The following is a 24,703-nucleotide window of genomic DNA, read 5'->3' on the forward strand; positions in this document are numbered from 1 at the left end:
ATTACTGTTAAGAGTAAAAGAAGCAGCTGACTTTCTTAACACAGAGAAACAGACACAGAAAACTAGACAAAATGGAGAGGTAGAGAAATATGTCCCAAATGAAAGAACAGGACCAAACCACAGCAAGAGACCTAAGTGAAATGGATTTAAGCAATATTCCTGTTAGAGAATTTAAAGTAATGATCATAGGGGCATCTTAGTGGCTCAGTTAGTTAGGCATCTGACTTGATTTTGGCTCAGGTCTCAGTCTCAGGGTCATGAGTTTGAGCCCCACTTTGGGCTCCATGCTGTGCATGGAGCCTATTTAAATACAAAAACAAAACACAGACACACACACATGCACACGCACACACAAAATAAGGTAATGATCATAAAGATACTTACTGGACTTGAGGAAAGAGTAGAAGATATCAGTGAGACCCTTAACACAGACATAAAAAAAAAAAGAACCAATCAGAGATCGAGAACACAATAAATGGAATTAAAAATACATTTGATGGAATAAATGCAGGCTAGGTGAAGCAGAGGAATGAATTATGACCTAGAAGACAAAGTAAAGGAAAGTAACCAAGCTTAGCAAAGGAAAAGAAAGAAAATAATGCAAACTGAGAATAGTCTTAGGGAACTCAGTGACTCTAGCATTTGCTTTATAGTGATTTCATAAGAAGAAGAAGAAGAGAGAAAAGCGGGTAGAAAATTTATTTGAAGAGATAATAGCTGAAAATTTTCCTAATCTGGGTAACAAAACAGATATCCAGATCCAGGAAGCACAGAGATTCCGCACCCCCCCCCTCACAAATTCAACCAAAGCAGGTCCATACAAGGCACACAGTAATTAAAATGGTAAAAGTAGTGATAAAAGTAATTAAAACAACAAGCGAAAAGAAAGGGAAACCCCATCAGGCTATCAATGGATGTTTCAGCAGAAACTTTTCAGGCCAGAAGAAAATGGTGTGATATATTTAAAGTGCTGAAAGGGAAAAATCTGCAGCCAAGAATGCTCTATCCAGCAAAGCTGTCAAACAGAATAGAAGGAAAGATAAAGAGTTTCTCAGACAAAAACTAAAGGAGTTCATGACCATTAAACCAGCCCTAAAAGAAATATTAAAGGGGACTCTTTGAGTGGAAAGGAAAGATCATAGGTGAGAGTAAGAAAAGTAAAAAACACAAAGCAGTAAAAATAAGTATTTCTGTCAAAATCAGTCAAGAGATTCCATTAAAAAAATAAAGAGGGTATGTGTGTGTGGGAAAAATATGACTCCATATACCTAAAATGTGGTGGGTAGAGGAGTAAAGGATGGGTTTAAACTTAAGTGACTATCAACTTAATATGGACTGCTATATACAGAAGATGTTATATACAGAATGGCAACCACAAATCAAAACCCAGTGATAGGCAAAGAGTAAAGGGAAAGGAATCCAAGTATATCATTAAAGAAAGTCAACAAACCATGAAAGAGAGCAAAAGAAAGGATCAGAGAAAACCTATAGAAACGACCATAAAATGAGAACAAAACAGCAATAAATATGTTCCAATCAGTAATTCCCTTGAATATAAATGGATTAAACACTCCAATTAAAAGACAGGGTATGGATGCCTGGGTGGCTCAGCCATTAAGCATCTGCCTTGGGCTCAGGGCGTGATCCCCGGAGTCCTGGGATCGAGTCCTGTGTCAGGTTCCCTGCATGGAGCCGGCTTCTCTCTCTGCCTACGTCTCTGCCTCTCTCTCTGTCTTTCATGAATAAATAAATAACATCTTAAAAAAAAAAAAGACTTAGGGTAACAGAGTGGATAAAAAACAAGACCTATCTGTATACTTCCTACAAGAGACTCATTTCAGACCAAAAGACACTTAAAAATTGAAAGTGAGGAGATGGAGGGGCACCAGGCTGGCTCAGCCAGAAGAGCATGCAACTCTTGATCTTAGAGTTGAATTCAAGCCTTATATTGGGTGTAGAGATTATTTAAAAATAAAATCTTTAAGGGTTCCTGGGTGACTCAGTTGATTAAACATTTGACTCCTGATCTCAGCTCAGGTCTTGGTCTCAGGGTCATGAGTTCAAGCACCATGCTGGGCTCCATGCTGAACTTAGAGACTACTTAAAAAAAAAAGAAATTAAAGGGGCACCTGGGTGGCATAGTGAGTTAAGCCTCCGACCCTTGGTTTCAGCTCAGGTCCTGGTCTCCAGGTCATGGGATTGAGCCCTGAATCAGGGTACATGCTCAGACTGAAGTCTGCTTGGTCTTCTCTCTCTCCTCTCCCTCTGACCCTTTGACCCACATGTGAGTGTGCCCACTCACACATGCTTGTATGCTCTCTCTTTCTCCAAAATCAATCAGTCTTTTAAAAAAAAGATTTATTGGGATCCCTGGGTGGCGCAGCGGTTTGGCGCCTGCCTTTGGCCCAGGGCGCGATCCTGGAGACCCGGGATCGAATCCCACGTCGGGCTCCCGGTGCATGGAGCCTGCTTCTCCCTCTGCCTGTGTCTCTGCGCCACTCTCTCTCTCTCTCACTGTGTGCCTATCATAAAATAAAATTAAAAAAATTAAAAAAAAAAAAGATTTATTTATTTATTTGAGAGAGAGAGAGAGAGAGAGAGCATGAGCTGGGGAGGGGCAGAGGGAGATGGAGAAATAGACTCTCCGCTGAGCATGGAGGCAGACGTGGGGCTGGATCCCAGGACCCTAAGGTCACGACCCCAGCTGAAGGCAGATGCTTAACCAACTGAACCACCCAGGAGCCCCAAATAAATCTTTTTAAATTATTTATTTATTTATTTTTTATTTTTTATTTTTTAAAGATTTTATTTATTTATTCATGATAGTCACAGAGAGAGAGAGAGAGGCAGAGACACAGGCAGAGGGAGAAGCAGGCTCCATGCACAGGGAGCCCGACGTGGGATTCGATCCCGGGTCTCCAGGATCGCGCCCTGGGCCAAAGGCAGGCGCCAAACCGCTGCACCACCCAGGGATCCCTAAATTATTTATTTTAAAGATTGTTTATTTATTTATTCATGAGAGACACACAGAGAGAGAGGCAGAGACATAGGTAAAGGGAGAAGCAGGCTCTGCGGGGAACCCAATGCGGAACTTGATCCCAGGACCCTGAGAACATGACCTGAGCCGAAGGCAGACTCTCAACCACTGAGCTACCTAGGCGTCCCTAAATCTTTTTTTTTTTTTTTTCAGATTCTTTACTCATTCGTGAGACACACACACACAGAGAGAGAGAGAGAGAGAGAGAGAGAGAGAGAGAGAGAGGCAGAGACACAGGCAGAGGGAGAAGAAGGCTCCATGCAGAAGCCCGACGTGGGACACGATCCCAGGTCTCCAGGATCACAACGGCGCTGCCTTCAGCCCAGGGTGTGATCCTGGAGTTCCAGGATAGAGTCCCATTGTGAGGCTCCCTGTGTGGAGCCTGCTTATCCCTCTGCCTGTGTCTCTGCCTCTCTTTCTCTCTCTGTCTCTCATGAATAAATAAATAAATAATCTTAAAAAAAAGAATGATGTCGGCTATAGGATTTTTTAAAAATTAAAATAAATAAAATGAAATCTTAAAAAATAAAAGTGAGGGGGTGGTGAAACATCATGTAAATGGATATCAACAGAAAGCTGGGGTAGCAATACTTATATCAGACAAAATAGACTTTAAAACAAAGACTGTGACAGAGACAAAAAAGGACACTATATAATAATAAAGGGGACAATCCAACATGAGGACATAATAATTGTAAATATTTAAGCACCAACATGAGAGCACCTAAATACATAAAACAGTTAATAACAAACATAAAAGAAATAATAGTAATACAATAATAGTAGGGGACCATAACACCATACTTATATCGATGGACAGATCATTCAAACAAAATCAATAAGGAAAGAGTGGCTTTGAATGACACACCGGACCAGACGGGTTTAACAGCCAAATTCAGAACATTTCATCTGAAAACAGCAGAATGCACATTCTTTCCAAATGCACATTCTTCAGAATAGACCACATATTAGGCAACAAAACAACTCTCAATAAATTTAAAAAATTGATATCATATCTTGCATCATTTCTGACTAGAAACTAGAAATCAATGACAAAAAAATCTAGAAAGATTACAAAAACATGGAAGTTAAATAATCTGCTACTAAACAATGTATCAACCAAAAAATCAAAAAGGAAATAAAAAATTATATGGAGGGGAGCTTGATTGGCTCAGTTGGAAGAGTATGGGGCTCTTGATCTTGGAGTCATGAGTTCGAACCACACTTTGGGTGTAGAGATTACTAAAAATAAATAAATAAATAAAAATAATAAGAATAAACTTAGAAAAAAAGTTACATGGAAACAAATGAAAATGAAAACAATGGTCCAAAATCTTTGTGATGCAGCAAAAGTAGTTTTAAGAGGGAAGTTTACAGCAACATAGGCCTACCTCAAGAAACAAGAAAAGCCTCAAATAAACAGCCTAACCTTATATCTAAAGGAGCTAGAAAAAAAAAAAAAAAGGAGCAAACAAAATCCAAACCAAGGAAAAGGAAGGAAATAACAAATGATACAGAAACTAAAAACAATAACAAAAAACAATAGAACAGATCAATGAAACCAGAAACTGATTCTTCGAAGAGATCAACAAAATTGATAAACCTCTAGCTGGATTCATTGAAAAGAAGGAGGGACACCTGGGTGACTCAGTGGTTGAACATCTGCCTTTGGCTCAGGGTGTGATCCTGGTCCTAGGGTCGAGTTCTGCATTGGGCTCCCTGTGGGGAGCCTGCTTCTCCCTCTGGTTATGTCTCTGCCTCTCTCTCTGTGCCTCTCATGAATAAATAAATAAAATATTTTTTTTAAAAAGGAAGAAATAGAAAATTGGAACAGACTGATTACCAGCAATGAAATTAAATCAGTAATCAAAAAACTCCCAACAAACAAAAGTCCACAGCCAGACAGATTCATAGGTGAATTCTACCAAACATTTAAATAAGAGTTAATACCTATTCTTCTCAAATTATTCCAAAAAATAAAAGAGAAAGGAAAATTCCCAAATTCATTCTGTGAGGTATCACCCTGATATCAAAGCCAGATAAAGATAAAAAAAAAGAAAAAAAAAAAAGAAAAAGAACCACAGTTCAATATCTCTGGTGAGTATAGATGAAAATATCCTCAACACAATATTAGCAAACCAAATCCAACAATGTATTTTAAAAGCCATACACAACAATCAAATGGAATTTATTCCCAGGATACAAGGGTGATTCAATATTGGCAAAATAATCAATGTGATATATCACATCAATAGGAAAAAGGATTTAAAACCCTATGATCATTTCAATCGATGCAGGAAAAGCATTTGACAAAGTACAGCATCCATTCATGATAAAAAAAATAAAAAAACCTTCTGCAAAGTAGGTGTAGAGGAAACATAAACTTCAACATAGTTAAGGGCTTATGTGAAAAACCCACAGCCAACATCATACTCTGGTGAAAAACTGAGAGTTTTTCCCCTAAAGTCTGGAACAAAACAAGGATGCCTACTCTCACCACTTTTACTCAATATATTGCTGGAAGTCCTAGCCACAGCAATCATACAACAAAAAGAAATAAAAGGCATCCAAGTTGGTAAGGAAGAAGTAAAACTTTCACTATTTGCAGATGATATGGTACTACATATAGAAAACCCTGGGATCCCTGAGTGGCGCAGCGGTTTAGTGCCTGCCTTTGGCCCAGGGCGCTATCCTGGAGACCCAGGATCGAATCCCACATCAGGCTCCTGGTGCATGGAGCCTGCTTCTCCCTCTGCCTGTGTCTCTGCCTCTTTCTCTCTCTCTCTCTCTCTCTCTGTGTGACTATCATAAATAAATAAACATTAAAAAAAAAAGAAAACCCTAAAGACTCCAGCAAAAAAGCCACTAGAACTGATAAATTAATTCAGTAAAGTCACAGAATACAAATCATGTACAGAAATCTGTTGCCTTCTTACACACAATAATGAAGCAACAAAAAGTAAAATCTGGGAAACAATTGCATTTACTACCATGATGAAAACAATAAAATATATAGGCATAAATTTAACCAAAGAAATGAAAGACCTGTACTCTGAAAACTATAAAATGCTGATAAAAGAAATTCAAGATGATTCAAAGAAATAGACATTCCATGCTCATGGATTGGAAGAACAAATATTGTTAAAAAGTTTATATTACCTGTACTCTGAAAACTATAAAATGCTGATAAAAGAAATTCAAGATGATTCAAAGAAATAGACATTCCATGCTCATGGATTGGAAGAACAAATATTGTTAAAAAGTTTATATTACCCACAGCAATCTACAGATTTAATGAAATCTCTATCAAAATATAAAGAGCATTTCTCACAGAACTAGAACAAATGACCCTAAAATTTGTATAGAGCCACAAAAGACCCCAAATAGCCAAAGCAATCTTGAGAAAGAAAAACAAAACTGAAGGTATCACATTCCACATTTCAAGTTATATTACAAAGTGGTAGTAATTAAAACTATTAAAACTATAGTACTGGCATAAAAATGGATACATAGATAAATGGAATAGAATAGAAAAACCAGAAATAAACCCACAATTATATGGTCAATTAATCTTTGACCAAGGAGGAATGAATATACAACAGGAAAAAGATAGTCTTTTCAATAAATCGTGTTAGGAAAAGTGGACAGCAACATGCAAAAGAACGAAACCACACTGCTTTCTTTCACTATACACAAAAATAAACTCAAAATGAATTAAAGACCTAAATGTGAGACCTGAAACCATAAAATCCTTGAAGAGAGCACAGACAGTAATTTCTCTGGCATCAACCATAGCAAAATATTTCTAGATATGTCTCCTAAAGCAAGGGAAATAAAAGTAATAGGAGACTTTGGAGACTACACCAGAAGAAAAAAATTCTGCATAGTCAAGGATGCAAACAGCAAAGCTAAAAGGCAACCCACTGAAGAGGAGAAGGATTTGCACATGACATCTGATAAAGGGTTAGTACCCAAAATATATAAAGAACTGATAAAACTCACCCCCCAAAAACAAATAATCCAATTAAAAAATGGGCAGAAGACACGAACAGACATTTCTCTAAAGAAGACATACAAATCGACAATAGGCACAAGAAAAGATGCTCAACATCACTCGTCCATCGTCAGGGAAATGCAAATCAAAATCTTACACTTGAAAAAAAAAAAATCTTACACTTGTCAGAATGGCTAAAATCAAAAACAAGAAATAACAGGCATTGGTGAGGATGTGGAGAAAATAGAACCCTCTTGCCCTGTTAGTGGGAATGCAAACTGGTGCAAACTGCAGCCACTGTGAAAAACAGTATGGAGGTTCCTCGAAAAAGTAAAAATAGAGGATCCCTGGGTGGCTGGGGATTTCTGGGTGGCTCAGCAGTTTAGCGCCTGCCTTCAGCCTAGGGCGTGATCCTGGAGTCCCAGGATCGAGTCCCACATTGGGCTCCCTGCATGGAGCCTGCTTCTCCCTCTGCCTGTGTCTCTAACTCTGTGTGTGTGTGTGTGTGTGTGTGTGTGTGTGTCTCATGAATAAATAAATAAAATCTTTATAAAAAAATTAAAAATAGAACTAGCCCAGCCTGGGTGGCTCAGCAGTTTAGCGCCACCTTCGGCCCAGGACCTGATCCTGGAGACCCGGGATCCAGTCCCGCAACGGGCTCCCAGCATGGAGCCTGCTTCTCCCTCTGCCTGTGTCTCTGCCTCTCTCTCTCTGTGTGTGTCTCTCATAAATAAATAAAGTCTTTAAAAAAAAATAGAACTATCCTAAGACTCAGTAATTGCACAACTGGATATTTGCCCCCCAAATACAAAAACACTAATTCAGAGGAATATATGCCACATTGTTTATTGCAGCATTATTTACAATATTTACAATAGCCAAACTATGGAAGCGGCCCAAGTGTCATTCGATAGATGAATGAATACAGAATATGTGGATATTATAATGGAATATAGAATATGCAGATAATATAATGGAATATGATATAGTATATATAATAATGGGATATTATTCATTCATAAAAAAGAATGAAATCTTACCATTTGCAACAACATGGATAGAGCTAGAGAGTATAATGCTAAGTGAAATAAGTCCATCAGAGAAAGACAAATACTATATGATCTCACTTATATGTGGAATTTAAGAAACAAAACAAATGAGCAAAGGAAAAAAGAGAGAGACAAGCCAAGAAACAGACTCCCAATTATCGAGAACAAATTGATGGTTGCAGGAGGGGAGGTGGGTAGGGGATGGGTGAAATAGGTAATGGGGATTCAAGAGTACACTTATCATGATGAAAAAAAATCAAATAAAAAAGTTGTGTGGGGGGATGGCCTAAGGTGACCCAGATTGGCAAACTGGACAAAGAAGCCCAGGGCAACACCATATGCCTCAGCAGTTGCCTTAGCCTTGTTAGTGGAAAGAACTTTAAGGGGCCACAGCAATCCCACCTAGGGGGACCAGTTGGCTCTGGCGTTCAAACTGCCTAGCTCAGCATAAGTAGGTATGTCACCATGGGCTAGTTGCTTAATATTCTTATGCCTCAGTTTCTGCTGCTGTGAAATGGAGATAGTGATATCTATCTCATAGGATCAAAAAGTGCAGTTATATAAAGCAGAGCAAATGTTCATTGGTATTATTACTCTCTCCATCATTAACATGGATGGATTGGGTTATTGCTGTGATTTCTCTGCTTTGCGTGCCCTCGGTTCCTGGTCACGCTGCTTTGAAGAATGAAGAGGTAGGACCAGACGAAGAGTGGTAGCAAAGCAAAGCAAAGTTTGTTGAGCAATTTATACTAAAGCCCCTGGAGAGGAATAGGGCCCAAGAGGGTCGCCCCTGGAGTTTCTCAGTTTAGGGGGTTATCTTAAGTAATCAGGATGTGATGAGTCATGCCAATCAGGGCTTTGGTAACTTATCTGTCTACCTATTGGGTTTTTTAAAAAGGTTTTATTTATTCATGAGAGACACACAGAGAGAGGCAGAGACACAGAGAGAGAAGCAGGCTCCCTGCAGGGAGCCCGAAGTGGGACTAGATTCCAGGACCCCGGGACCATGACCTGAGCCAAAGGCAGACACTCAACCAACCCAGCCACCCAGTGCTCTTCTTTACCTATTAGGTTAATGTCTCTGTGCTGATGGTCTTTTTTTGCTGACATCTGGGGGCTTATGTCCTAACTGCCCCTTGCCCATGACAAATGCTTTGTGGTTAATGGCCTTATTTTAGGACATTTTGCAAAATGATTGCAAAGTAGAATGTTAGTGTGGTCTTGTCTAAGGTGCAAAACAGGATGTCAGTGCTGTTTTATTTTAGCTGTTCTGACTCCATATTTTCTTGTTGGGAACTCTGGCCCTGACTACCTAACTGTACAACTCACTCCTAACATTATTACTAAGAAAAAACTATCAGACATTATTTACTGAGGATTTACTTTATTTTATTTTAAAGATTTTACTTATTTATTCATAGAGATACAGAGAGAGAGAGAGAGGGAGAGGCAGAGACACAGGCAGGGGGAGAAACAGGCTCCATGCAAGGAGCCCGACATGGGACTCGATCCAGGGTCTCCAGGATCGTGCCCTGGGCTGCAGGCGGTGCTAAACCGTTGTGCCACTGGGGCTGCCCTACTTTATATACTTTTAATTTAATCTTCATAATAAGCCCACGTGATGGATATTATTACATTTAACAGAGGAAGGTGCTGTGACTCAGAGAATATGTGAGCCCAATAAATCAGAACTTTTTTTTTAAAGATTTTATTTATTTATTCATGAGAGACACAGAGAAAGAAAGAGAGATAGAGACAGGTAGAGACACAAGCAGAGGGAAAAGCAGGATCCATGCAGGGAGCCCAAAGTGGGACTCGATCCCAGGACTCCAGGATCAACTGCTGAGCCACTCGGGTGTCCCAATGAACCAGAACTTAAAGTCAGTACTAACTCCAAAGTCTTTTCCTTTAACCACCATGCTGTCTTGTCTTCCTGCTGAAACTCACTGCAAAATGTTTCTTGTACGCTGAATTCATCCTGTCCAATGCAGCTCTTCTGGAAGCTCATAGGTCATTCCTTTGACTACAGCTGCTTGCTGAGTGCTTGGGCACAGCCAAGTACCAAGTGGCATTGGCTGCTAGGTTCCCTGTCCTCAAGGAGCTCAGTGTCTGTTGCCAGCTGTAGACAAGAAAAGACTAGAAGGAGTGCTAACTATACCACAACTCCATTCTCCTCTTCTTCTTAGGTAGAGGGCCTCCTAATTGGAGATTACATTTCCCCATGAAATTTGCATTTAGGTGTGGCTAAAGAGAGTAGAGACAATGTGAGAACTTCCCAGTCTTGTATTTGAGGTGTTGGGCATATAAACCCTCGTTTTCCCCCTTCCTATGGACCAGAGTATGGATACAAGAAGCAAATAGGATCAACACTCTAGGGCAGAGTCTTCAACCAGTTTTCTACAGGACCACAGAATTGGCCTCGAAATGTTTCCAGACGAGGGGTTCTGTATTGTGATTTAAAAAAGAAAAAAGCAGCATTATATATTTTTTTAACTTCATGTGTCCTGTGATGCCAATGCTTTCAGCAATGGTCAGTAACCAAGCAGCCTCAGATACCACTAGAGGTCGTTCAACCCTGTCTAGCAACTGTGTTCATCCATGAGCTTTCAAGGTGAGCTCAGGAAGTCCGGTGATCATTTGTACATACTGTGTTGCTGGGATGGGATGGTGTGAAGACAGATGACATTAGCCTTGCCCTCCTGAATGACTTCCCCCAAACTCCCCTTATGCGCTGATGACTGTCTGATGGGAGCAAACTTTCTGGTAGGATAGAAAATCAGAGCAAATTTTCCTTCTAAATAAATAATTTTTACACACTGTGGCTCAGTGGCCTCCCTGCCACTTCGCTGTTGATGTACACACTATAAAACATGAATTATGCCGGGTAGGAGTGAATTTTAGCCTCATTTCATATTTTTGCAAGTTTCTGGTTTAGTTATTTATTATGCCCTTTTATTGTATGTCTTATTAGCATTTATGTTTTACAAATGTGTCTAATGGTCCAATGTGGTGATTTTTCATTATGAGGTGTGAAATGAAAGAGGAAAAGCTTAGGACTATGGAAAAATCTGGTAGAGTTGGTAGTAAAGAATTACAATTTACAAAGGCAGTGATGGCTTCAGCAATATTGAAAAGAACTTTACAATATTGAAAAGAACTTTACAAATTTGACACGTAGATGCGCTAATTGTTATCAATTGGTATTTCAAAGCAAACAGATTAAGGCTTTTATTTTATATTATTTTTAAAAAGATTTTTTAAATTTATTCATGAGAGACACAGAGAGAGGCAGAGACATAGGCAGAGGGAAAAGCAGGTTCTCCATGGGAAGCCAGATGCGAGACTCAATCCCAGGATTCCGGGATAAGACGCTCAACCACTGAGCCACCCAGGCACCCCTAAGACTTTTATTTTAAAGGTCACGTTCAGTAGAAAGTTTCAAAGAGCAAGTTATTTGGTAGCAGAACTCACTGTGTAGACAAGAGAACCTAATAACGCTGGCACGTGAAATTAGAGTGAATGAAATGGTAGCGTATGATGCCAAATAAAGAAGTGAAGAGACTCTTAGAAAGAGCAATAAGTTGATGTACTGATGACGTCACATGATGCTGAAAGCTGTTTGTTTGTTAATAAACTGAAAAACAACAGACTCTTGGTCCAGGCTGATGAGTCCATGTATTTCACCTGTAAATGCCATGCTATATAGCATGTGTAAGATTTGTAAGTGAGGGTTATAAGCAAGAAAACTTTCTCTGCTGCAAACAGCTTTGACACAGAGAAACAAACAGCTAAGCTATATTTAGTGTTTTCTTCACACCTGGACTCAAAAGATCTGTTGGAAGAACTGCCAGGGCATTTGAACTGATGGTATTCCCATCAAGGGTTTGTTTCACAAGGGTTTTCACTGCTCTTGTTAAAATGAACAAAGAAACAAACAAAACAACCAAAACCCAACAAGCAAAAACTTGACGTTGTCACACACACTGCCTCCTTCACAGAGAGTCAAAAACTCTTGGAGATGAAGAAACCATTATGCTGCAAAATGGTTCACTTTTTTAAACCAAGACTGGTTTATTTGAGAGTGTTTAAAAAACTGTGATACAATCCAGAATTCTACTTCTGTCTATGTACTAAAAGAATTGAAAGCAGATAACTGTACACCCATGTTCATAGCAGCACTATTTACAATAGCCAAAGGTGGAAACAACACAAATATGCATGGACAGCTGCATAGCTAAACAAAATGTGGTATGTACATATAATGGAATGGTACTCAGCCTTAAAGAGAAAGGAAGTGTGGACACCTGCTACATAGATAAACCCAGAATATATTGAGCCTAGTGAAATAAGCCAGACACCAAAGAACAGATATCATATACTTCCATTTAAATGAGGCACCCAGAATAGGCAAATTCGGAGAAAGAAGTTTGAATAGTGGTTATCAGGGTTTATGAGGAGCAGATAATGGGAAATTGTTAAATGGGGTGAGTTTCAGTTTAGGAAGATGAAAAAGTTCTGCAGATGAATAGTGGTGATGGTTACACAACATTGTGAGTGCACTCAATATCCCTAAATTGTGCACTTCAAAATGGTTTAAATGGTAAATTTTGTTATGTATATTTTACCACAGTAAAAAAAAAAAAATTAAAACCTGCAAAAACTGGGACAAAGAATACAGAAATCTCTTGGTGGCTTCACATTCTGTACGTGGTCTGTTGGGAAAGCATCAATTTGGTTGGGGAAAGATGCTGACTGAATCTACAGGATGGGTCATCTTATCTAATTGTTGAAAACTCCACCACTGATTGCCTTCTAATAGGAGTTGACATGAGACACAAATATCTTCTCATTCTGTGAGCATTTTAAGAAGCCATCCATAGCCTAGACCATCATGCGATCAAGTTCCCAGTTCTGCACTTTCCAAGTCTCTGCAAGCGGCCAGCCCATCAGATATTGCTCATGAGTTCATATAAATCTGCACCTCAGGTTCTTTTTTCTTTCACACAAAGTGGATAACATCTGCATTGCCCAATGTTCTGCCCACTGGGAGGATTTTTCTTCACCACTGTCTTTCAATGCCATCTGTGAATGTGTTGTCATGCAGCATCTGTCCACTTCTGGCTGTGGCTGGCCTGCAATGCAGAGCCTTACACAAGGCAGGTTTGTACTTTTTCCTTATCTCCTTGCAGCCTTTGAGTGTAAATGGAGAGAAAGGAAGTGAAGCAGTATCAACGTGGATGGAACTGGAGGGTATTATGCTGAGTGAAGTAAGTCAGTCGGAGAAGGACAAACATTATATGTTCTCATTCATTTGGGGAATATAAATAATAGTGAAAGGGAAAATAAGGGAAGGGAGAAGAAATGTGTGGGAAATATCAGAAAGGGAGACAGAACGTAAAGACTGCTAACTCTGGGAAACGAACTAGGGGTGGTAGAAGGGGAGGAGGGCAGGGGGTGGGAGTGAATGGGTGACGGGCACTGGGTGTTATTCTGTATGTTAGTAAATTGAACACCAATAAAAAAAAAAAAAAAAAAAGGAAGTGAAGCAGTAGAAGCAGATACCATAGGAGTCTGAACCACCTGCATGGGTTTATTTGTGCCTTTTGGATCTTCTGGGGCCAGTATCATGCATACTACTTTTTAAAAAGATTTATTTATTTATTCATGAAAGACACAGAGAAGCAGACATAGGCAGAGGGAGAATCAGGCTCCTCGTAGGGAGCCTGATGCAGGACTTGATCCCCGGACCCTAGGATTATGCCCTGAGCTAAAGACAGATGCTCAACTGCTGAGCCACCCAGGTGACCCCCCCACACTTTAATTTATTTTTAAAGATTTTATTTATTTATTTATTTATTTATTTATTTATTTATTTATTTATTTATTTATGAGAGAGAGCATGCACAAGCAGAGGATGGGGCAGAGGGAGAAGCAGACACCCCCACCCAAGCAGGGAGCCCAACATGGGGCTCGACCTGAGGATCCAGAGATCATGACCTGAGCCGAAGGCAGACGCTTAACTGAGTGAGCCACCCAGGCGCCCCATATACCACTTCAATTTCTAACGGGATGCAACTGAAAATCCAGTTTCATGATTCTGTGGGTCAGATTTGAGCACAATAATCACTTGATGGTTCATAAATTAGTTATTCAATCTTTACTTAGTCCCAGTAGCAGGCCAGAGCTGCTGTTTAGAATATAGAATAGTTATTAGAGGAGGATAGCATAACCAAAATTCTAAGGGTCTTAGCTGTGATGCTCCTATTGGGGCTGACCAGAGGCTTGGCGTGGCATCTTTGGCTGACACCTAACTCAGCCACCTGGATCTACTAGGCATAATGCCCATAAGGTCCGGCAGCTTGCATCACAGGCTGGACTTTTGAAGAGCCTTTTTTAGGTCCAAATGTAACATTGTCATTTTTTTTTTTTTTTGCAATGGGTTTGGTGTCAGAACACAGGTGTTATGAAAACCACTGCTAAACCTAAATCAAAATGGGAAAGGAAAAGACATCAACATCGTCATCATTGGACACGTAGATTCAGGCAAGCCTACCACTACTGGCCATCTGATCTACAAATGTGGTGGGATCGACAAAAGAACTATTGAAAAATTTGAGAAGGAGCCTGCTGAGATGGGAAAGGGCTCCTTCAAGTATGCCTGGGTCTTGGATAAAACTGAAAGGTGAACGTGAACGTGGTTCCACCATTGATAGCTCCCTGTGGAAATTCGAGAGCAGCAAGTATTATGTGACCATCATTGATACCCCAGGACACAGACACTTTATCAAAAACATGATTCCAGGCACATCTCAGGCTGACTGTGCTGTCCTGATTGTGCTGCTGGTGTTGGTGAATTTGAAGCAGGTATCTCCAAGAATGGGCAGACCCATGAGCATGTCCTTCTGGCTTACACACCGGATGTAAAACAACTAATTGTTGGTGTTCACAAAATAGATTCCACTGAACCATCCTACAGCCAGGAGAGATATGAGGAAATTGTTAAGAAAGTCAGCATCTACATTAAGAAAATTGGCTACAACCCCAACACAGTAGCATTTGTGCCAGTTTCTGGTTGGAATGGTGACAACATGCTGGAGCCAAGTGCTAACATGCCTTGGTTCAAGGGACAGAAAGGCCCCCTTAAAGATGGGAATGCCAGCAGAACCACACTGCTTGGAGCTCTAGATTGCATTCTGCCACCAACTCGTCCAATGATAAGCCCTTACATCTGCCTCTCCAGGACGTCCACAAAATTGGTGGTACTGGTTCTGTCCCAGTGGGCCAAAAGGAAACTGGTGTTCCTAAGCCTGGCATGGTGGTCACCTTTGCTCTGGTTAATGTTACAACTGAAGTAAAGTCTGTTGAAATGCACCATGAAGCTTTGAGTGAGGCTCTTCCTGGGGACAATGTGAGCTTCCACGTCAAGAATGTATCTGTCAAAGATGTTTGTCATGACAATGTGGCTGGTGACAGCAAAAATGACCCACCAATAGTAGCAGCTGGCTTCACAGCTCAGGCGATTATCCTGAACCATCCAAGCCAAATCAGTGCTGGCTAGGCACTTGTGTTGGATTGTCACACAGCTCACATTGCTTGCAAGTGAGCTGAAGGAGAAGAGATGGAGAAGAGATTGTCATTCTGGAAAAAAGCTGGAAGATGGTCCCAAGTTCTTGAAATCTGGGGATGCTGCCATTGTTGATATGGCTCCTGGGAAGCCTATGTGTGTTAAGAGCTTCTCTGACTATCCTCCTCTGGGCAGTTTTGCCGTTCGTGACATGAGACAAACGGTTTATGTGGGTGTCATCAAAGCAGTGGACAAGAAGGCAGCTGGAGCTGGCAAAGTCACCAAGTCTGCCCAGAAAGCTCAAAAGGCTAAATGAATATTATCCCCAATACCTGCCACCCCAGTCTTAATCAGTCGTGGAAGAATGGTCTCAGAACTGTTTGTGTCAATTGGCCATTTAATAGTAAAAGACTGGTTAATGATAACGATGCATCATGAAGCCTTCAGGAGGAAAGGAGAATGTTTTGTGGACCATTTGTTTTTTTTGTTGTTGTTTTGTGTGTGTGTGGCAGTTTTAAGTTATTAGTTTTAAAAATCAGTACTTTTTATTTATTTTAAATGTTTTATTTATTTATTCATGAGAGACAGAGAGAGAGAGAGAGGCAGAGACACAGGCAGAGGGAGAAGCATACTCCATGCAGGGAGCCTGATGTGGGACTCGATCCCGGGACTCCAGGACCACGCCCTGGTCCAAAGGCAGGCACTGAACTGCTGAGCCACTCAGGGATCCCCAAATCAGTACTTTTTAATGGAAACAACTTGACCAAAAATCTGTCACAGAATTTTGAGACCCATTAAATGTGAAAAAAAATGTAACATTGTCAGATGTTCAGGTGACCTAGCAAATAAGTCAAAGCAGCTTGCCCAAATATATGTGGGTTCCAAAATCCAAAAGGCATACCATACATTGCTCCTCTTTCTCCATGGTGTATGATGTAAGGGGAGCAACTCGTCTCTCACTTTGGAAGAGATATCCAACATTTCCCAGACCTCTGGACCCTTAGAAACTTTCCTGATGTGTCAGGTCCTTGAACTTCCACAGGGTTCATCTCTGGTACACATGTCTAAGGCACCAAGGTTCATGCTCTTTCCTATTCACAGCACCTATTTAGCATAATGGCATCAGTTGAGTGTATCAGCATGGTGTTCTGTATTGTCAAGTCTGTCAAAGTCCCTCTAGACTTTGCAGTTTGCCATAGAATGGAATAAGCCAGGATCAAGACAGTAAGATACTGTTACTGATACCGGTACAACAAGATACGGTTATTCCTGCCATGTAAACTCAAACAGGGTAATTTCCCATACTTGTGGGAATGTAAGAGAAAGCATTCACTACTAGTTCAATAGCCATATACCAGTTGCTGGCATTTATATTGATTTTCTGCAATAAGGATATCAAATCTAGAATTGTAACTGTGATTGGCATTGCCACATCATTAACTTTGCTTTCCTGCTGTCAAATAGGGAAGTTCTAAAAGGATATGCCTCTCTCAAATCCCTAATGGTGGCTTTAATCTCTACACTTTCTCCAGAATTTTTATTTATTTATTTTTTAAAAATTTTTTATTTATTTATGATAGTCACAGAGAGAGAGAGAGAGAGAGAGAGAGAGGCAGAGACATAGGCAGAGGGAGAAGCAGGCTCCATGCACTGGGAGCCCGACGTGGGATTCAATCCCGGGTCTCCAGGATCGCGCCCTGGGCCAAGGCAGGCGCCAAACCGCTGCGCCACCCAGGGATCCCATCCAGAATTTTTTTTAAAGATTTTATTTATTTATTCATGAGAGACACAGAGAGAGAGAGGCAGAGACATAGGCAGAGGGAGAAGCAGGTTCCCTGAGAGGATGTGGGACTTGATCCCTGGACCCTGGGATCATGACCTGAACCAAAGGCAGACACTCAACCACTGAGCCACCCAGGCATCCCTGGAGTTTTTTTGTTTTTTTTTTTAATTTAATTTAATTTATTTATTTGTGAGAGACACAGAGAGAAGCAGAGACATAGGCAGAGGGAGAAACAGGTTCCCTGCGGGGGAGCCCGATGTGGAATTCGATTGTAGGACCCCGGATCATGACCTGAGCTGAAGGCAGACGCTCAACTACTGAGCCACCCAGGTGCCCCTCTCCAGAGTTTTGGTATCACTTTTGGTTTATAATTTGTCAGGGCTGGGAAGACAATTCCAGGAGTTTCCGCTTGCTCCTCCCCCACCCTTTTAACCACAATAGCCCACTCTAGAGCAGCAAACCACTAGGAGAGTCTGCCAACTACTGAGCGTTCATATCACAATAAATTCTGGAATGGGAGAAATAACTACAGCACAAATCGGAGGGCCTTAGGAATGTGGCCTTTAATCTCTAAAGGCCTCCAGTGCTAATTGGTTTCCATGGATAATAATATTCAAATTAACATCTGAAACTACAATGACTTGGTACAATGTGATTTTAGTGAAGCTGGAGCTCTATTTCTCAGACTTCTCTCCCCTGCATAGTCCTGACTTAGTGTTGGCCACAAGTGACATTTTGTGCAAGATTTGGAAAGTAGAAGTTAAAGAAGAGTCATATGGAAAACATACAACTTGAGTAGGAAAAAAATCTTCCCTTTTCCACTAGGAAAGTTGGTCTGGGGGCACCAGGCATAGTTGTAACTCCTTCACAATGACCCTTATCTGGGGACTCACCTTGTTGGCACGGGGCAGCAGCTGGGTCTCCGGATCCTCCAGCTTATGCCAGATCCTCCTTCAACTCCTGTCACAGCTGTTCTGGTGCATGTTTGGCTTCCTGACAGAACGCCAGCTTCCCCCTTAAGTCACCTGCATCATCAAAGTGGCAGCCTTACATGTGGAGAGTGACTGATGTGGGCTCTGGTCCATCCTGTAGGGTCTAGGTCACCCTCACAAATGCCAGTTTGCTCTTTCTTCCCCCACCTCGCAGTCATCTCAACTCCCTGCCTGCTGTCCAGGCAGGCTCCAGCACAAGATAAAAAGACAACAGTCTTACATAATCAGCTCTCACAATCATGTAGGGTCTTATTCCTAAAACACGTTTGGCATATATAACCACTGCTGGTAATTTTGTTTCTCTGATCAAATCCAGGTTGATACTTTAAAAGCATCACTTTTAAAAGTAACTTACAGGGGATCCCTAGTGGTTCAGTGGTTTGGCTCCTGCCTTCGGCCTGGGGCGTGATCCTGGAGTCCCGGGATTGAGTCCCACATCGGGCTCCCGCGTGGAGCCTGCTTCTCCCTCTGCCTGTGTCTCTGTCTCCTCTCTCTCTCTGTGTGTCTCTCATGGATGAATAAATAAAATCTTAAAAAAAAAAAAAGTAACTTACAGGGCAGCCCCGGTTGCTCAGTGGTTTAATGCAGCCTTCAGCCCAGGGCCTGACCCTGGAGACCAGGGATCGAGTCCCATGTCGGGCTCCCTGCATGGAGCCTGTGTCTCTGCCTCTCTCTCTCTCTCTCTCTTTCTGTGTCTCTCATAAATAAATAAAATCTTAAAAAAAATAAAATAAAAGTGACTTATAAAAAATAACATTAAAAGATACACAAATTGCCATTTTCTTTGTTAGAAGAAACTTAGAGTTCAGTGCATGTCTCCTGTCCCTTTGTGAACAAAAGTAAATAAATCAACATCTCTGTAGATTCCTTATAAAGTACTTATGACAGGTTTGGTTTGATTTTACTTCTTGGCAGTGCTGGTATGAACCCAGCATCAGGAGCAGCTCCTTTGCTGGAGGAAAGAGGGGAAGGTAGTATGATAGATTGAATGTAAAAATAACATCCTCCTTCTATCCATAATGCCTCTTGAAATGGGATTCTGTAGCAGGTAGTTCCCTACCCCTTGAATATGGGGCAGGGAAAAGTAAGTCTTGTGACTTACTTTGGCCAATCAAATGTGGCAGAATTGATGGAGTGTTTCTTGAAAGCTTCAAGAGTTTGCTGTTTTCCCTTGCTCTATTGAACCCACACTTAGGCTACGAGAACATGCTCAGGCTCATCTACTAAAGATAAGAGAGACCATATAGAACACAACTGAACCATCTTGGTTGAGGCCATGCTAGACTACCCAGATCCCAGGCATCATGCCAGCTGACCATGGACTGTGAGTGAACACAGTTGAGATCAGTCAAGCCCAGCCCAGATCAGCAGAACCACCTAGATGACTAATAACCTGATGAGAATAAGTCTTCTAAAACCTTTATATTTTGGGGTGGTTTGTTACACAGCACATTGCTAACTGATACAGGATCATGGGAAAAGGGACGTGTTACAGAATGGGTAGGAACAGGTACCTGGGTGGCTCAGTGGTTGAGCGTCTGCCTTTGGCTCAGGTTGTGATCCTGAGGTCCTTTGATAGAGTCTCGCACAGGCTCCCAGTGGGGAGCCTGCTTCTTCTTATGCCTATGTCTCTGCCACTCTCTCTTTCATGAATAAATAAATAAAATCTTAAAAAAAAAAAAAAAGAATGGGTAGGAACTCTCCCGGTGGATCAAAAGAGAAAAGGCACTGTGGGCAAATGGAATATCATATGCAAAGAATGGAGGTATGAATGAGCCCAGCAGCTTTAGGCAGTGGTATGCTGGTAAATGTTTAACACCATCTCTTCATGTGTAGTTATGATGTAAATATTGGCTGATATATTTTCATTTTTGCAATGAGGAACAAACTTTTTTCATGAAGGACAAAGGAGTAAATATCTTAGTCTTTGGGGGCCATACAGTCTCTATAGGCACTACACAACTCTGCTATTGTGCAAAACGGCCACAAAATAATAAATGAATTAGTGTACCTGTGTTCCAATAAAACTTTATTTATAAAATCAGATAGTGGGGAAAATTTGGCTTATAGTTTGTTGAACCCTGGTCTAGATGATCAACAAAGCAATGAATCAATTGGTCTATAGTGTTTGTTGATTTGTATTGTAACTATTTCCACTATGGCTGATTTCATGCTACCAATGAAAAATTTGGAAGAAATGTGAAGTAGCACAACATTCTATAGGATTTCCACCAGACAGATAAAATAGACATAAATAACCTTAAGAGCACAAACAATAGTAAAATCTAGTAAACTAATTAGAAAGTAATGAGTTGCCAGTACTTATTAACTTTGCTCTTAATATAATTTATTTGATAAGTCTATATAATTTAATAATTTAATTTTTATTTTTATTATAATTTTAATGTGTTTAACAACTAGCTGGCAAAATTCAGCTTTCAAGAGCCAGTAAGAGCCAGACTTGGCATATCATTGCATTCAGGGAATGGTGTGTAAAAAAATCCAGTGTGGCTGGAACACAATGGGTTAGAGAAACAATGGGAGATGTAGCTGAAAAGTTTTTTTAGGGATGCCTGGGTGGCTCAGCAGTTGAATGTCTGCCCTGGGCTCATGTCATGATTCCGGGATCCTGGGATCAAGTCCCACATTGGGCTCCCTGCATGGAGCCTTCCCCTCCCTCTGCCTACCTCTCTGCCTCTCTCTGTGTCTCTCATAAATAAATAAACTATTTTATTTAAGAGTTTATTTATTTATTCATGACACACACACACACACACACACACACACACACACACAGAGGCAGAGAGAGAAACAGGCTCCATGCAGGAAGCCTAACGCGGAACTCGATCCTGGGTCTCCAGGATCACACCCTGGACTGAAGGTGGCACTAAACCGCTGAGCCACCGGGGCTGCTCTAAAATCTTTTTTAAAAAAGTTTTTTTAGGGGTCAGGGATCAGACTAGACTGGGCCTTGTGGGCCGGTAAGAGGGGCAGTGTTTCAAATGGGAATGATAACATCTGGCTGCTTTAGGAAGGATCACTCTGGATACAGAAAGGAGGCTGCCTTGGGGAGCCTGAGACAAATAGGTCAGTTAAGTATGGTCGTCAGAGTACCCACAGAGAAACTGATGGCTTGGACCAACACAGGTGCTGTGGAGAAGGATATATGGGTAGATGCCAGCTATTCAGGAGTCAGAATCTATAGAATGTGATGATAGCTGGTACTGGGAAAGGGGTGAGGGAGACATTAAGGAGACATCAAAGATTGGGGCTTCAGCTTCTGCTTCAGTGAGCTGCCAGTCCTTGAAACTGAGAGTACTGGAGGAGCTGTTTTGAACAAAAAGTGAGAGGTCTGGTTTTGAACATAATGGGTTTGATGAGTCTGGGGAACGCCCAGGAGGGGAGCTCTAGGCTGGAAACAAAGTTGGGAGAGAGGAACCAGGATCCTGCCTCTTGTGGCTCCAGCTGATGGGAGGGTCCCCACTCCTGTCTCTGCCCTGGCTGTAGGCCACTCTGGAAGCCACATGCCCTCTCTGGGACTCAGTCTTCCCATTTGTAATGGGGTATTAGGCTATGATTCCTGTTCCCCTGTTGCCTAAGTGTTGTGAAAATCCTATGAGATTTGTATGGGAGTGGAGAGTGGGGATGAGGAGGTTGGTCCTGTCCTCTCCTTTGCTCACTGGAGGGTGCAGGGGGACCTTTTAGAGAGGAGAGCCTATGGCCAGCCATGGCCCTCAGATTCCTGCAGTTCTTCTGGTCAGAGGAGCTAATCTCAGGTCTCTGAGATTAAGAAAGGGGCTGCCAGTCTCACCTCCCCTCATCGGCTCCCCTCCTCTCTTCCTTCCCTTCATCTGGATGCCCCTGGGGGCTGTCCCTCTACTCCGGTGTTCTTACCCTGCAGTCCCTCTCTGCTTCTCTGGCACAGCCTGAGAAGCTGCCCAATCATGTTGGCAGATTGCCAGGCACCCAAAGTGCTTGGGCTCTACCCCTCTCTCCCACTCAAGGCTGTTCGCAGGAGGCTTCTATAAGGAGGCTCTTTTTTTTTTTTTTTAAAGATTTTATTTATTTATTTCAGAGAGAGGGAAAGAGAGAGAGAGAGAGAGCACACAAGCATGAGCAGGGGGAGGGCAGAGGGAGAAGCAGGCTCTCCACTGAGCAGGGAGCCCAGTATGGGGCTCAATCCCAAGATCCGGAGATCATGACCTGAGCTGAAGGCAGACGCTCAACTAACTGAGCCATCCAGGTATCCTATAAAAAGGCTCTTGAGAAAAAAAAAAAAAGAAGGCTCTTGAGTTTGATGGGGCAGGACAATAGATTCCAATGTCAAGGACTGGGGCTTGGGGGTCTGAGCACTCTGGGTTCTGTCCTGGCTCAGCCTCTCCCAGCCCAGTAAGTCTGGGCCACCACACCTTTTAGTGCCCGTTTTCCCTTCTGTGAAAGGGAGATAAAGAATAACACTTGCTTCACAGGGGTGGTGAAAGTATCATGTGAGTAAAAATACACAGAGAACACTCAGCCCACCGTAAGTGCTCAGGAGACATTAGCTGGTGTCACTGTTCTTATCCATGCGCCTTCTCCCAGTAGCATTTGCAATTATAGACCTTTCTCCTGCTGGCTTCAGTGACTCCTCTTCATATATAACAGAGGTCCCCACCTGATGTGCTGCTTAGCCAGCCAGGGAAGAGCTGCAGATAGAGATCATGACCCCTCTGCTGTGGGGACAGCCCAGCCTCCCCTGACTGTCATTGTAGCCACTCCGTTCACTCCAGCGTCCCACATAGGACAATCTGAACTTCCATGTGGATGGCCCAGGAGACACTTGGCCCATCTTCTCTACTCAAAAAATCAAGGCTGCTGTTGCCCATACAGCGCCTTTGAGCAAAGTAGAAAAAGGCACCCTTACCTCACAATGCTTCTATGTGCCGGTAAACCCATGGAACAGATGTGCTGACCTGTAGCACCAACAACATGAAGGGTGTCTGTCTTGGAGGAGCCCTGGTGGCACCAGACTTGCTACCTGGGGAGCATTTCCCTGTGTCAGGCACTGTGCTAAGTGCCTTATCTCAAATACTGTTCACGAAGCTCAGGACAGAAGTGGTTCGTTTCTTTTTGTTGTTTTGTTTGTGTGCTTGTTTTAGGAATGATTCATTTCATAGGTGAGGAAAGTGAGGCTCAAATGGTAAGACCAAGGTCGTGAACGAGTAGGCAGCAGAGTCATGGTTTGAACTCCAAAGCATGGATGGAAGTAATCGCCTCCATTAAGTCACTGTCATCAAGGTAGCTGCATACACACATGTCCCAGACCTTACTGTAAGCTCCTCGAGGCAGCAACCACATTCCACCCACTGTCCAGTTCTGGAAATGCGCAGAGTGGGCACAGAGTGGACAGCACCACATGTGTGTTGAAAAAAGCCATTTTGCAAGGTATTGGGGACCCAGAAGCTGGAGCCTGTTTCCCTGTAGCTGAATCTGAAGATGTTTGGACCAAGGAGTCCCAGAGCCTTCCACTCCCATCCCCTCGCCCCGCTTAATCACTGAAGGTGATTCGATTTGGTGCCTACTTAGGGTCTGCCTTTGCTTGGACAGGGAAACCCTCTCCCAGGGCCTGTTGATTCCATATTATTCCAGTTGGTTCTTGAATCCAGATTTTTCTAGGTTCAGAATTGTGCTCTCTCCTGAAATGGGGCAAAGTTTATAAAAGAAGGCCCACCAGTCTGAGGGGCTGGGAAGGCAGGAGAGGTATATCAAGGCAGATCTTAAAGGCAAGTCTGAATTTTCCAGGAGGATCCAGGACAAGGTGAAGGTTATTCTTGGCAAAGATATGACCAGAGGCTAGGGCTAGAGAAAGGCAGTGGCAGACAGACCCCTTCTTGGTCAAGGGTCCAGAGCATGGGGCAGCCCTGGTGGCTCAGCAGTTTAGTGCCGCCTGCAGCCCAAGGGTGTGATCCTGGAGACCCTGGATCGAGTCCCATGTCAGGCTCCCTGCATGGAGCCTGCTTTTCCCTCCGCCTGTCTCTGCCTCTCTCTCTCCTCCCTGTGCATTCTCATGAATAAATAAATAAAATCTTAAAAAAAAAAAGGTCCGGAGCATGGTTTTCTTTGGATAGAAGACTTTGAGTCTAGTACAATTTTTTACTGCTGCTTAATGCCAGAAACGTAATTACGACTTTGTGCATCTCTAATTATTGCCTTTTGCCTTTTCCAGAGCTCTACTGGTAAATAGTGGGGTGCTATAAAAATAGCCTCTTTTTAAAGCCCAGAAACTGCCATCCAAACTGTCAACT

General features: G+C 42.1%; 1 long non-coding RNA gene and 1 pseudogene across 2 annotated transcripts in view; both read left to right on the forward strand.

The window, feature by feature from the left end:
* Positions 1–24,703, forward strand: part of LOC144292351 (uncharacterized) — a 34,912-nt gene that overhangs the window by 3,367 nt on the left and 6,842 nt on the right. The gene's annotated exons all lie outside the window — the stretch shown is intronic.
* Positions 14,572–17,325, forward strand: LOC144293115 (elongation factor 1-alpha 1 pseudogene; annotated as a pseudogene).

The sequence above is a fragment of the Canis aureus genome, chromosome 21 (genome assembly GCF_053574225.1).
Source record: "Canis aureus isolate CA01 chromosome 21, VMU_Caureus_v.1.0, whole genome shotgun sequence".
Taxonomy (NCBI): domain Eukaryota; kingdom Metazoa; phylum Chordata; class Mammalia; order Carnivora; family Canidae; genus Canis; species Canis aureus.